At 34.1% G+C, this 14178-nt stretch overlaps 1 long non-coding RNA gene across 2 annotated transcripts in view; it reads right to left on the bottom strand.

The window, feature by feature from the left end:
• LOC129059354 (uncharacterized) overlaps nt 1-1028 on the bottom strand; it is a 29139-nt gene extending 28111 nt beyond the window's left edge. For both annotated transcript variants that reach the window (XR_008525177.1, XR_008525176.1), the window contains exon 1: nt 786-1028. This is a non-coding gene — a long non-coding RNA (uncharacterized LOC129059354). The remainder of the gene's footprint in view (nt 1-785) is intronic.
• Between the last annotated feature and the right edge of the window lie 13150 nt (nt 1029-14178).

Genomic DNA, 14178 nt, shown 5'->3' with positions numbered 1-14178 from the left:
ATAACCCCAGGTTATTTATCTCATTATTTTATCACTTTAAATTCTTCATGGTCTTCCTTTATTCTGTTATTTTCCCAAACATTGTTCTTTACTGTGAAAGCCACATGAATAGATAATCTATCCAAGATTATATCTTCATCTGCCTGGTATAGTAATACCATTTGACCATTGTCATCTAAAAAATATAAATAGTAAGAAGATAGTCTGCAACTAATTTGAATTAAAATTATACACTTAAAATACCTAACATTGGATTAAAGTTCTGCGTGTGTTCAAATTTGTAAGGACAATACGATTCTATCAGATAATGCATCTCTTCGTACATCCAGTTTCACAAATTACTCTACATATCCTGTGCATGTTTTTCTCTGTATTTACACTTGCTGCTGTTGTTACTTGGCTCCGTATCTCATCTTAATTCCCTGACACCAACTCCTAAACTGATCCATATCTTGGCAATTCCCTGTGACAATCTACTGAGAGTACCATCTACTGTTGAAAGATAAAGTAATTATTTTTTACCTCCTGAATAACAGCAGCAAATGACCTTTCAGTTTTACGAAAACAGTGGCTGATGATTACTGATAAGTTTTTAGTCAAGACTAAGGCAAACTACTCTGATTCGCATTGCAACATGGTTAAATATAATTTTGGAAGCCTCAGGATGTTTCCATCCCCCACCTCTTCCAGAGATTCTTAGGCTTCATTGCTAGACCCACAGCTTAGTTAGTTTCATCAAGTCAGTCAAAGAATAGTGACATGGACATGTTGGTTTAATACATTACCTGAATCTAAGGAGTCCAGGAGTCCACAACAGGAAACGTATTTCCAGGCTTCTTCCAGTTGTCTCACCTCACCCAAATGTTAATCCTTTCCCCTCAACTCTGTGTGCCTGGGAGCGGTTGCCCTTTTAAATCTGGAGGGGACTTGCGTGGCATAAGATAAATTAGATTCTTGGTTTGGTTTATTTGGCTTCTTTTTTCCTCTTGTCTGTATTCTGCTTAAGTTGTTTCCTACTGTGTGCCCTTTTTCCCTCCTAACCAAAGGGCTGACCCCTGCCAGGAGAAAGAATAGAGCAGGCTTTGTGTAGCTAATTAGAGAGGGTACGTTCCTGGGAAACTGGCTACCAGCATCACAGTAGCTCTCAAAGATCTTTGCACTTAACAAGCATTTACCAAATACTTTTATCATGTGCAGAGCTCTCTACTAAGTTCACTCTTCTTTTCTTCTTGAGAATACGTCCAACAACTTAAAGTGCTTACATAAGTGTGTCATTTAACCTTACTGAATTTTATTCACACATCCCGGAAAACTATGTAATACCAGTTAAGCACTGATATTTGATATTTAATTAGGAGCTAATATCTTTCTTGCTAATATATATATATAAATATATTTATTATATATATATCTCCTGTAAGATATATATATAATCTCCTATAAGATATATGTAAATAAAATACATATTTCCCGTAAAAATATATAGATATGTATGTGTGTATATACATTATATATATAAAATAAAAATGATTATTTTAATGTCTATCATATTCTTATGTTTTAAAACAAAACTTTATGTCAATAATATTTATAAAGGCAAATAGGAGAGCAAACAGAAAAGAACATCATACTTGTATCCAAAATTAATTTTAATGGAACAAGAAGATTCTATATACAAACACTTAACCATAATTATTTTGTAAGCATATATACACACCTCCATGCTTATACAGATGTGTGCATATGTAAACACAAAATCTATATATACATTCACATATCTAATAAACATGCACACATATATACTTAGAGAATACATACACATACAAATATACTCTCTATGCTCATGTCTTAATTTAGTGACCTTTTTCCTAATTTACAAAGCAAGCTTATCTGAAATTATTAATTTGAAAACGTACTGGGTTCAGGAATAACATAAATTTTGCATTTTTTTCCTATTTCTATGTAAACAAAAGAAAATGCAATTATATTTGGAAAGTGATTTTTTTTTTACTTTTTATGATAATAATAGGGCTTAAATAAAGAAAAATAAATGTTTTAAAACTGAAAGAAAGGAAAGTACATTTTATATATTAGGACCCCTAAAAATGGTATCAGCTCTAAGACCAGACTGTTATACATGCTATTAGATTTTAGCTTTACAATAACCTTTTTTTTCCTTCAGAAAACATTTTGTAAGAGGTCACAGTAAGTTGTGAATTTGTCTGGGTTTGTCTGATTGTTGTGTATATGCGTGTGTGGACACACAAACATGGGACACCTACAAAGCACTGAGGTACTATAATGAATGTATACAGTGTGTGCCCTGCTTTTTACATGTGATTTTGGCCAAGTTTTATAAAATAATTATTCTATTTTCTTGTATGTATTTATCTCATGATTTAGGAAAAGGGGTTGTTATGGCTAAATTGCATCCCCTCAGATATTATATGTTGAAGACCTAACACCCAGCTCATCAGAATGTCACTGTATTTGGAGATAATATCTTTAAAGAGGTGGTTAAGTTGATATGAGGTTATGAGAATGGGATCTAATTCAATATGATTTGTGTCCTTATGAGGAGAAGAGATTAGGATGCAGACATACACAGAAGCAAGACCTTGTGAAGACACAGTGAGCAGGTGGTCATCTGTAAGACCGGAAGAGAGTCCCCAGAAGAAACAAACAACATTATCTTGAAATTTTTGTTCCCAGAATTGTGAGAAAATAAATTTCTGTTGCTTAAGCCATCTAGTCTGTGCTACTTTGTCATGGCAGACCTGGCAAGCTAATACAGGAGTAAGAGATATGTATCTATATCAGTTTTTCCCTCCTCAGGCCTTTATTTATAAATCAAAATATTCATTACTAGCCATTTCATAATGTCCTTGGTTAATATAAACATGCACACTCACTTATATAGAAGAATAAAACATTTAAATACTACTGTTAATATGTTTGATGCAAGATTTAGGAGAAATGTTGGCTTTGTTTCAGACTTTCTAAAAATAATGATTTTTATGTCCATCATATTCTTGTTTTTGAAAACAAAAGTTTATGTCAATATTATTTATAGTGGCAAATAGGACAGTGAAGAGAAAAGAACATTTTATTGTTTCCAAAATTAATTTTAACGGAACAAGAAAATTGTATATACAAATACATAAGCATAATAATTTTGTAAGCATTTTTTCTGTTTCTTCAATAGATTCCATTGGGACTAACTCCAGGAGTATCATAAAATTGGCTCACTAGTTGCTGTTTTACTTTTTCTTATGTTATTTTTATCTTTCCCTTTATTTCTCCCAGTTTACCCAAGGTGACTAAGAAAAGAACCATGGCCTATAATTAAAATTCAGCATTATTAGTTTATCTTTATGTTTCAATAAGTATATTAATAATTCTGAAGGATTATACTATTAGTAAAAATACTAGCCCCTTACCAAGTTGACAAGTTAAAATTCACTTGGCAGCAATTGGTTCTGATTTCCAAAGAAGTTCATTGACGATGTGCCCATTTTTAAGCAATATCATAAAACTTGTGTTTTTATATGTTGTCTTTAAATGTATAACCACATCAGTTATATAGATTTAAAATATATAAATAATATTAATAATCTGCTGAAAATCTAGATTACTTGTGGGAATTTTGTTATAGTTGTTACCAGTTTTCCAAAAGACACATCAATTTTGAAACTAGATTTAAAGTTTCTTATTCAAATAGCTAATTAAATGTTTCCATAGTTAATTTTCCCTAAACACATAAACATTTTTTGTCACTTAATGTATAGTACCTTTAATCTGATTGCATATGTACAATAGCTATGTCTCCATGTTTGACGGGAAAAAAATGAGGTTGTTCAACTCAAATGCCTACAATAAAAGAATGTATTTATTTAAGCGGAATAGTCAGTAGACATAAGAGAATGTTGGGGATTTTGGCAAACTAGAAACCGATCACTACATCTAAAGAGATTTAAAAATACTATTTGTTTGACACATCTGGTCAAAATAAAAGATGCTTGCAGTCTAAATAGGTCTCATTGGCAACACATCCACAGTGCTTGCATAAATAAATATTTGTGATCCTCTATACTTTCAATATGTACAGCAATAAAATGTGAACTTGAAATGTATTATTATTGATTTTGTTTTCAATATGATTCTGTCTAAAAATGAATTAATGTAAAGAATCCAATAATGATACCTATATATCAGTAAATGATGAAATTAAATTGGAAATATATGCTACTCTGTGGATGGTAAAATACGAGACACAAAAAATGGAATAATTAATAGCGAATCCAAGTAGTAGAGATAGTTAAGCTTGACAACATTTTTTATTGATACATAATATTTGTACATATTTATAGGGTACATGTGATATTTGGTTATGTGCATAGAAAGTGTAATGACCAAGTCAGGGTATTTAAGGTATTCATCATCTCCAGTATTTATCATCTCTATGTGTTGAGATCATTTCAAACCCTCTCATCTAGCTATTTTCAAATATACAATACCTTGCTGTTAATTATAGTCATACTACTCTGTTATCCAACCTCACAATTTATTTTTTCTATCTAACTGTAGGTTTGTACCCATTGATCAACCTCTTTTCAATCACCCTCCCCCATATACATGCCCTTAATAGCCTCTGATATCTATCATTACAATATCTGCCTCCATGAAATCAACTTTAGCTCTCACATGAGTGAGAACATACGATATTTGTGTTGTTATGTCTGGCTTATTTCACTTAATGTAATTTCCTCCAGTTCCATTTATGTTGCTACAAATGACATGATATGGTATTATTCTTGCATCCTTTGATGGACATTTATGTTGATTCCCTATCCTTGCTGTTGTAGGTAGTGCTACAATAAACAAAAAGTTGCAGGTATCTCTTTGGTGTACCTATTCCCTTTATTTTGGATAAATGCCCAGTAGTGTGACTGGTGAATCCTATGGTAGCTCTATTTTCCGTTTCCTGAGAAATCTTCATACTGTTTTTCATAGTGCCTGTACGAATTTGAATTACTACAATGTATGAGTTCCCTTTTCTCCACATCCTCCCCAGGATTTATAGTTTTTTGTTTGTTTGTTTGTTTGTTTGTTTTTGAGAGGGAGTCTTGCTCTGTCGCCCAGGCTGGAGTGCAGTGGGACCATCTCAGCCCATGGCAACCTCTGCCTCCCAGGTTCAAGTGATTCTTCTGCCTCAGCTTCCTGAGTAGCTGGGATTACAGGCGCCCAACACCATGCCCAGCTAATTTTTGTATTTTTGTATTTTTAGTGGAGATGGGGTTTCACCATGTTGGCCAGACTGGTCTTGAACTCCTGACCTCAGGTAATCCACCCACTCACTTCGGCCTCACAGAGTGCTGGAATTACACATGTGAGCCACTGCGCCAGGCCAGTTTTTTGTCTTTTTAATAACAGTCTTTCTAACTGGAGAAAGATAATATCTCATTGTGGTTTTAATTGGCATTTCCATGATGATTAATAATGTTGAGCATTTTTCATGTACCTCTTAGCCATTTGTATGTCTTCTTTTGAGGAGTGTCTATCCATAGTCTTTGTTCATTTTTTCAGGGAATTTTTGTTTGTTTGTTTTACTGGACTTGTTTGAGTTCCTTATATATTCTGCATATTAATCCGCTGCCTAATGAATAATTTGCAAATATTTTCTTCCATTTTGTGAGTTGTCTCTTTTCTTTGTTGATTGTTTCCTTCACTCTGCAGTAGCTTTTTAGCTTAATATGGTTCCATTTGTCTGTTTTTTGTTTTTGTTGCTAATACTTTTGACGTCTTTGCCTAGCCCAATGTTCTGAAGAATTTTTGCCTACGTTTTCTACTAGTAGTTTTATAGTCTGAGATCTTAAAATTTAGTCTTTAATCCATTTTGGGTTGATTTTGTACGTGGTAAGAGATAATGGCCCAGTTTCTTTCTTCTGCATATGAATATTCTGCTTCCCCACTGCCATTTATTGAAGAGGATATCCTTTCCCCAATGTATGTTCTAGGTGCTTCTTTTGAAAATCAGCTGGGTCTAAATATGTGAATTTATTTCTAGGTTCTCTATCTATCCTGTTGCATTGGTCTATGTGTCTGTTTTTATGCTGGAGTTTTATTCATTTATTTTTCGGTGAAATTGGCCGCTGGAGAATTATTGTGTTCCTTTGGAGAGGTTCTCATTTCCTTGCTTTTTAATATATTTCTTATGTTCCCACACTGATATCTGTACATGTGGTGTAACAGTTGTTTCTTCTGATTTTGGGGACTTGCCCTCGTAGCAGAGGACTTTTTCTTGAAGATGTATCTGTGGTTCTGGTTGGATAGGGCACTTGGGCTTTGATTCTGGTTGAGTATATTAGTGTAGTCTATTTATTTATTCATTTATTGTTTTGGCTGTAAACAAAGTCAGTCGTGTCTGATTTCTTCAGCGTCTTAGTGTGTGATTGTTAGTGGAGGCTGTGGTGAAGTTTGGCTGGGAAGGGAGCTCCAAATGGGCCAGTCCTTGGGCTCCAGTAGTGGCAGAGGCTGAGCATGTCTGTCTTTGTTTCTTAGGGTGGCATATGCTGACACAAATGTCCAGACACGCTGATTATTGGGCCTTCAGGTAGATTGCTTAGGTGCTGGTAATGGCAGTGGTGTGTAAGGAGGGTGGGCGGATTCTCAAGCCCCTGGTAGCTGGTATGTTATGGGCGATGGCAACAGTAGTGGAAGGACAACTTCTGGCTCCTAAGAGGTTTGTGCTGGTGGTGGTGGTGGCTGTGATGGGCCAGATGGACTAGTCGCCAGGACTGCAGGTAGTGTGTGTAGGTAGAGGCCAGCTGTGCTGGTAGCAGCAGGCTAGGTGCGCCCATTCTTAGGCCCCCAGGAGGTGTTCCTAGATGCCAACAGTGGTGAACAGGGCAAAGCAATCCCATGGCCCTTGGACTGTGTTCTCCTGAGCTGGTGGAACAGTGCAGGGCAGGGCAAGAATGTCCTCAGGCCCCTGGGTTGTGTATATGGGCACTGGCCATGGTGGGCAGAGGAAGGGAGCCGCCCAGAGCTCCATGCAGTGCTCAGTTGGAAACTGCAGTGGCAGTGGTAGGCAGGAGCAGCCTGCATCAGAGAGTGTACAAATGCACTGTGGCCTTGTTGCTGACAACAGCGGGTCACTGCTAATGGCTTGTGCTTTGGGGCCTGATGGTAGAGCCAACAGTGGCAGCAGCTGTGCCTAAGAGATAGTGGGGCTCCAGAGATGTGGAGATGCACGAGCCGTGGGGCTCCAGGGCAGGATGCAGCCTGATCCCTATCAGGCTAGGGCCTCAAAATACTGCAGCTCCTTAGGTTTTGGAAGAGTGTGAGGCCCATTGTGAGCTCCCTCTTTGGAATAATGCTTTTGTGTTGTCTCTAGGCAGTACCCTAGTTAGTGTCAGGGCCCAAGAGAGTCTAGAGACTTTCCCATGGCTAAGATTGCAGGAGTCTGTGGTGGGGATGGGGACCACTCAGGACCTCTCACTTACCGTTTTTGCACATTGGAGAATAACTCGTGCTCCAAGCCAACCCAGGACAAACAGGCTGTCTTGCTTACCTCCCCTTCCTTGGCTTAGGTATTTCCTGTCATTCCTCTCTTGAATTACATTGTTATCCCTTAGATTCATTATAGTAAGTTTGATTATCTACTCACTATTTTGGTTCTTAATTGTGGAGGATGTGAATGCCAGATACCTCTAGTCAGTCATCTTAAGTTTGACAACTTTTTTAGCCCATAGAACACCTGCCAGCTCTTCATATTACATAGAAGTGCTTATTTTAATCACAAAACTAGATTTAGAATGTAAATCATTATCTTATTAACTATGTGTAATTTGTCTTAACTCATCACTCTTCCCTCTGTATAGTAACACAACCCAGTGGTAGCAAATCTTTGGCCTTCTGAGTCCATGTTTATGTACCTTATCACTAAAAGGAACAACAGGCACTTCCTTTACTGGTTCACTAATCTGAGGGTGCATTTTTAATTCCATTCTTTTTTTAATATTACAATGGGAGGGAACTGGCTGTCTGCCTACAGACATATTGACATTTAACATTATGAAAAAATGCAAATAACAATGTGTTTCTGGGCTATAACTGACAAGGTCTCAAAAAAACTTGACCTTTCAGGGTTTTATGTAAATAAACACCATGAAATTTTATTCTAAAGTAATCATATACAAGAAAAACTCAATGCACATAATAACAGAAATGTTAATAGATCTCATATTTTTTTAACCAAATAAGTGAATAATGTATTAGTTGAACTTACTACCCACCCCACCCTACCCTTTTCACCTCAAAGGTCAGAGCTGATCCAGCTAAATAGTTTACCTTTATGGACATACAATGACAAAATAATAATGATAAGAAGACAGAATAAAAGCAAGCATACTTACAAAGTGATCTAGTGGATGAGATGATTCTTTGACTAGCATTAATGTCATTCTCAAATTTGTATATATGGAAAGCAAAAAAAATTAGTGAATAAACTATGACTATTTAGAAATAATTTCAAAGATGCTATCCACAAAATGTAAACTGGTGAAATGTTCTGAGTAAGATTTAGCATAATTAGGTCATTCTTTCCTTGTACATGTCACTGTCTTACTTGGTTCTATTGTTGAGCTGAATTCCAAAGGAGTGAAAAATTCTACAGGAAGCATGATGTACCACACACGGTGTACATGGAAGAATCTTATATAACTAGAAACTCCTTTCTTCTAGATTTAGCCAAATACATTATTCTAGTTTCTCACAGTCACTTATTCTTCACTTGGATCACGGCAAATTGACATTTCTTACATAAATATAATAATATTACTAATGAGATATACAACCAAATTATATCAATGATGGCTTTAAATTTCAAAGCCGTCAGTTATGGCTTTAATATTTAAATATCATATTAGTTCACAATACAAATCAGTGATGTAGTTATCTATGCCTTTTTTCTTTTTTTTTGCAAGAGGTAAAAATGAGGCTTAGAGACATTTAGAAATACCACACAGCCCATGAAGCTTCAAGCCCAGATTCATTCACTGGAAATCTACATACTTTCTAGCACCAGGCAAACTTCCATTTGGTATTCATCATACCTCGCTCCTATGTTCCCTGTTACCTCTCTGGCCCATTCATTTTGATTTCCTTACAGATTCTTCTTATCTTTTCTTCCTTTAAATAGCATTGCATCCATACATTTTCCTAGTCCCTCACTTTTTTTCCCTCACAATCCTACAATAGTTTCGGAGGGATTTTAATCTATTTGTATGACTTTAGTTGCTGAAATAGAAAATAGGTAAAGATATAGATATATAGACATACACAATATGTGGATATACAAACATATTTGTGTGCTTGTGTATATTGTGTCTATTTAGATGTGTGGGTGGGGTCCACGAAGCACATGCAGATAAACATTTGGTCTCACGTACACTGACAATTTCCTGAAATCATTTGTTGAGGAATGTCAAATCTGTTATTATAACAATTAGCAGTCACATCACAGAAACAATAAAAAAAAAAGCTCATCATCTTTGAAAACCATCTGAGGGTGCAAGTTTTTAAAATTAATCTGTCTTGCTTGATTGCATTTAACTTCCACACCTTCCATTTTCAGTCATTATGACACGGTTCACAGTAACTCTATTTACAAACTATGTAAAATCATAATATAGGAAGATGAGTCATGGAAATAAGTACATAATATTCAGAATGGTAATAACTGACAAATATTATGCAAAATACAGTATGAATATTCAATCATCTGATTCTATATCAGGGCACTTTTTTTTTAAATCAAGTTGTCTGTGAACAGCAATTTGCTGACACAAGGCGTAAAAATGTCCTGAGGATTCACACGTATATAACAAAATTCCTAACAGTATTTAGAATTGGACCATGGGACAGTGTCCCGGGATATTTAAAGGAAGTCTCATTGCTTCAGTCATTTAAAATTAGGCTGGACATATTTTGGGGAATATAGCTAAGCAAATAATATCCTACTAACATATTTCTTGAGGATGGATACACTTATTTAGTGGGGTTTTTTTTTGTTTTGAAACCCTATAATGTTATGAAACTTTCAACTCATATTTAAATTGTTTCCATAGGTCTTGAATTTACTCTATAAACTATATTTGCAGACATTGTAAGCAAACAAACCATTTTTGAAGCTGTTTTGAACATCTTAGGTATGTTGTCTATGCAATATCAGTTTATTTTCTTGATTAATAATACCTACATTTCTGAACTTTTCATCATTTTAGCATAACATCACAAATCTGTGACATAAAATTGTTAAATAAGGAGTCATTCTGATTTTAACTTGTCATATTTAAAGATTTTTTTTTAAAAAACACCTTAGTGTTTGCAACTGGGATAAACAGAGTGATGCTGTATAACAGTATGTTTATACTAAATTAAGGAGAAAATATTTTAGAAGTGTCTGGATATAGTAATTTATTTGTAAGTGATTGATGGTTGAAGAAAAAAGAGCCAGCAACAATTTAAAATACAACAGTATCATCTATAATAGGGAAAGGGTCACATTAGTACTCATTTATTAAATAATAATTTTAAAGGACCATTTTTAAAGAGTCATTTTTAAAGAGAATAACAAAAATATAACAAATTCCAATAACCATAGAATAAGTCAATATTTGACAGAGTATCGTCTAATCTTGTTTTTCTATAGTGGAATATTATATAAATATTATAAAGATACATGTCATATGAATGTTTAAGTTTTTTTTAAGATTATCTAAAGGAAATAAAATTCTTTAATTTTTGTAGTTACAATAGTTTCTTTTCAGATTAGGAAAATTACCAGTGCTATAATGCAAATGACAGAGGCTTTAACATCAACTAAAACATTCCCAAAGCACTTCTTTTAACTCTCATTAGAGACTACTTACTGGGAGATTTCTGGATTCTGGAAGTGCCATCTGACTTGTAGTCAGAAAGACAGTATACTTTCTGCTACATAATCTTCTCTGCTTTTATTTTTCTTCTTGGCAAACAAAGTAGAACAAGCCAGCTTTTATTCCCTAAGTAAGCTACTACACTTTAGACTTTTTCCCAGATTTATTAGGGAGATAGAGGTTATCTTTCTTTTTCTTGTCTTCTGTTTTCGCTTATGACACATAAAATCAAATGCTATTAAAATTTAGGGCCTTTTGAATTATCATGGAAGTAATCTTACCTTTTCCTGGTTTTACGTTTTTTTTCTTCCTATAGAAAAACAAACAACTTTTAATATTTGCCACTTTGTAGAGCTTATATAATGAATATAATAAAATATTCTAGTTTTTGTTTTGTAAAATATTTATTTGACTTAAAAATCACATTTGATTTTTATTCCCTATGTCTCAAATTCTCAAGCAGGTGAACCAATTTTGACAAAGGGACTTTGATAATTACATATGTGAAAAATAATCTTTAACTTGTAGGAATACTTTAATATCACTAGGAATCCGGAGGATGAGCATTACATATTCATTTAGTCAGCAATGCAGACACTCTAACACCAGTTTTAGGCTAAAGGTGGAATACAACATTCTTGGGCTGGAAAGTCCCAAATAATATAGGAGTGATCACAAAATAGTTCCAAGTCACAATGTTTCTTGAAAGTTCTCAAATAATTTTACCGCATGAAGGGGGAGTCACATCCACTTAATTAATTTTATAGCAGATAACTTCTAGAAGATTCTACAGACAGATTGAGAAAAACTTTTTATTTGGCATGAAATCGTAAAGCTTTAGAAATATTTCATCCTGACCAATTTTCCTGATACCGATTGATGGAGTTGTAAATTATAATTCTATGTGTCTCAGGGATCCACACTCGGAGGATACACAATCTAGGCGTGACTTTGATAGAAGGCGGAAGTTCTGCCTATGCTCTAACTGGAAAAACTGTAAACTTTTGGTGGTATGGAGACATTTTGCAGCCAATTTTATCTGATTTCTGTCACCTGTCTGCTCATATTGTATTTCCTTTAAGAACCCTTCCAATACTGTGATCAAACTTCACGACCGTGGAGTCTTAAATTTCTTCCTGTAAAAAATGTGGATTATATATTTGAAAAAGCAACAGAGCTACCTAGGAAAAGCATTGGGTGTGGCCCAACCCAGTCCAGAGAAGAATTTATAGAAGGTTAACTGAAGTACATGAGACACGAAAAAGATACAGTGGAAATCTCTAGCAGAAAGCAAAAACCTATGTCTTACTCTTTCTTCTCATTCTACTTTGAAAGTCCTTCAATTGCCTACATTTAACAAAATAAAAAGTTAATTACCAATTAATTCTATTCAGTCTGCATTGTTATTAATATTAGACCACAAGAAAATAGCGTTAATATTCAAATATTTAAAAACTGTTTTTTATTGTTAAAACATTTAAATTAATTAGGACACAAGCCTTGGCCATCCCATAGTAGGTTACAATTTCTATAGATAACTATATAGGTTACTTCTTTTGCATTTATTTGTTTTATTTTTAGAACTCTTCTCTATAAAATGTAATGACAGAAAAATATATATTTTTTAAAATAAAATATTTTCAGTTTTTGCATGTAAATCCAGAGAACAGAGAAGGTCCAGACACAATGTACGTGAAAAGGCAATGAAGATAATAATTTGATTATTGTAAATAATATCAAGGTGATTGCAAGTGATATTTATGACTCTGTATGGGTAATTGCAAAACAAAAGTAACATTTATAAGGTGATACTCTTTTTTAAATCTTTGTAAAAGCAAAATACAAAATACCTTTCATATATCCATATAACATTTAAGGACATTTTATAATCATTTATGTTAAGAGATTTCCAAATGTGTAAGTTGTAGAAGTAAAATAATTCGGTAAAGGATAAATTTACTATTTGCAGTCTCTTCCTTACAGTGCTGTTATCTTTTGATTTTTCTGTATCATCTGCTCCAAATTTAGGAGTTTTTTTCTAAGTATAATATCATATAGTTATTTTCATTTCATACACAGCCATTAAAATAAGTAAAAGATATCTAGAGATTTTGTTTATACTAAGTGGATGGTATTATTCACTATCTGATGCAATTTTATATTCAACATAGTATTCCTTGCAGATCTTCACACAGCAACATATATAGAGCTGTTTGATTCATATTAACAAGGTCAAAGGAGCTAATAGATTTCCATTTAACCAACATTTAAGGTTTTCAAAATTTTTAGGTTGAAAGTGTTTAAAAATAAAAAATATTTTTATCCATTTACCTTTGCCAGTATTTTAAAGTAAAGACAATTTAGAGATTGCCAAATCCCTACATAGTTTTCATTAATTTGTTGGCCCATAGAATACTCAACAGTGCCTTTTCTCCATGTACTAATTAAAACTTTTAAGTTTTTGGCTGGGTGCGGTGGCTCATGCCTGTAATTCAAACACTTTGGGAGGCTGAGGCAGGCGGATCACCTGAGGTCAGGAGTTTGAGACCAGCCTGGCCAACATGGTAAAACCCCATCTCCACAAAAAATTAGCCGGGTGTGGTGATGTGCCCTGGAGTCCAAGCTACTCTGTAAGCTGAGGCATGAGAATCGCTTGAATCCAGGAGGCAGAGTTGCAGTGAGCCAAGATTGCACCACTGCACCCTAGCCTGGGTGACAGAGAGAGACTCTGTCTCAAAAACAAACAAACAAGCAAACAAACAGAAAAAACTTGAAATTTTCTTTTATAAAAGATAACTTTAAAATATTTTCCAAATATATGCATGGAAAAATTGGGTTTTTAAAAACATTACTACATATATTTGTTGACAATTGATATTATTTATTATTTTTTTCTGTGAATTGTTTGTTCACATACTTTGTGCATTGAAATAATTTTTTAATACAAATTTCTGTTTTTATATTAAGGACTTTTGTTGTTAGTATCATCAATATTTTCCAGCTTATCTTTTTTGTCTTAATTTGTATCACTATTCTGACATTACATTCATCTATTTGTCTAAAATGTTTCTGAGTCAAAATAATCGAACTTATAACTGTTTCATTGAATGATCTGAATTTGGTTGGCACATCAAGAAACAGCTATATAACAGCTGTATAATTCCCCAGCATTAGTCCACTCTGTAGGCTTTTGATACTTATACTTTCTCAAACAGATCCCAGAAACATCTGCATTAAA

This window comes from Pongo abelii, chromosome 4 (genome assembly GCF_028885655.2).
Source record: "Pongo abelii isolate AG06213 chromosome 4, NHGRI_mPonAbe1-v2.0_pri, whole genome shotgun sequence".
Taxonomy (NCBI): domain Eukaryota; kingdom Metazoa; phylum Chordata; class Mammalia; order Primates; family Hominidae; genus Pongo; species Pongo abelii.
The sequence above is the reverse complement of the archived record's forward strand: the minus strand, read 5'-3'. Positions and strand labels throughout refer to the sequence as shown.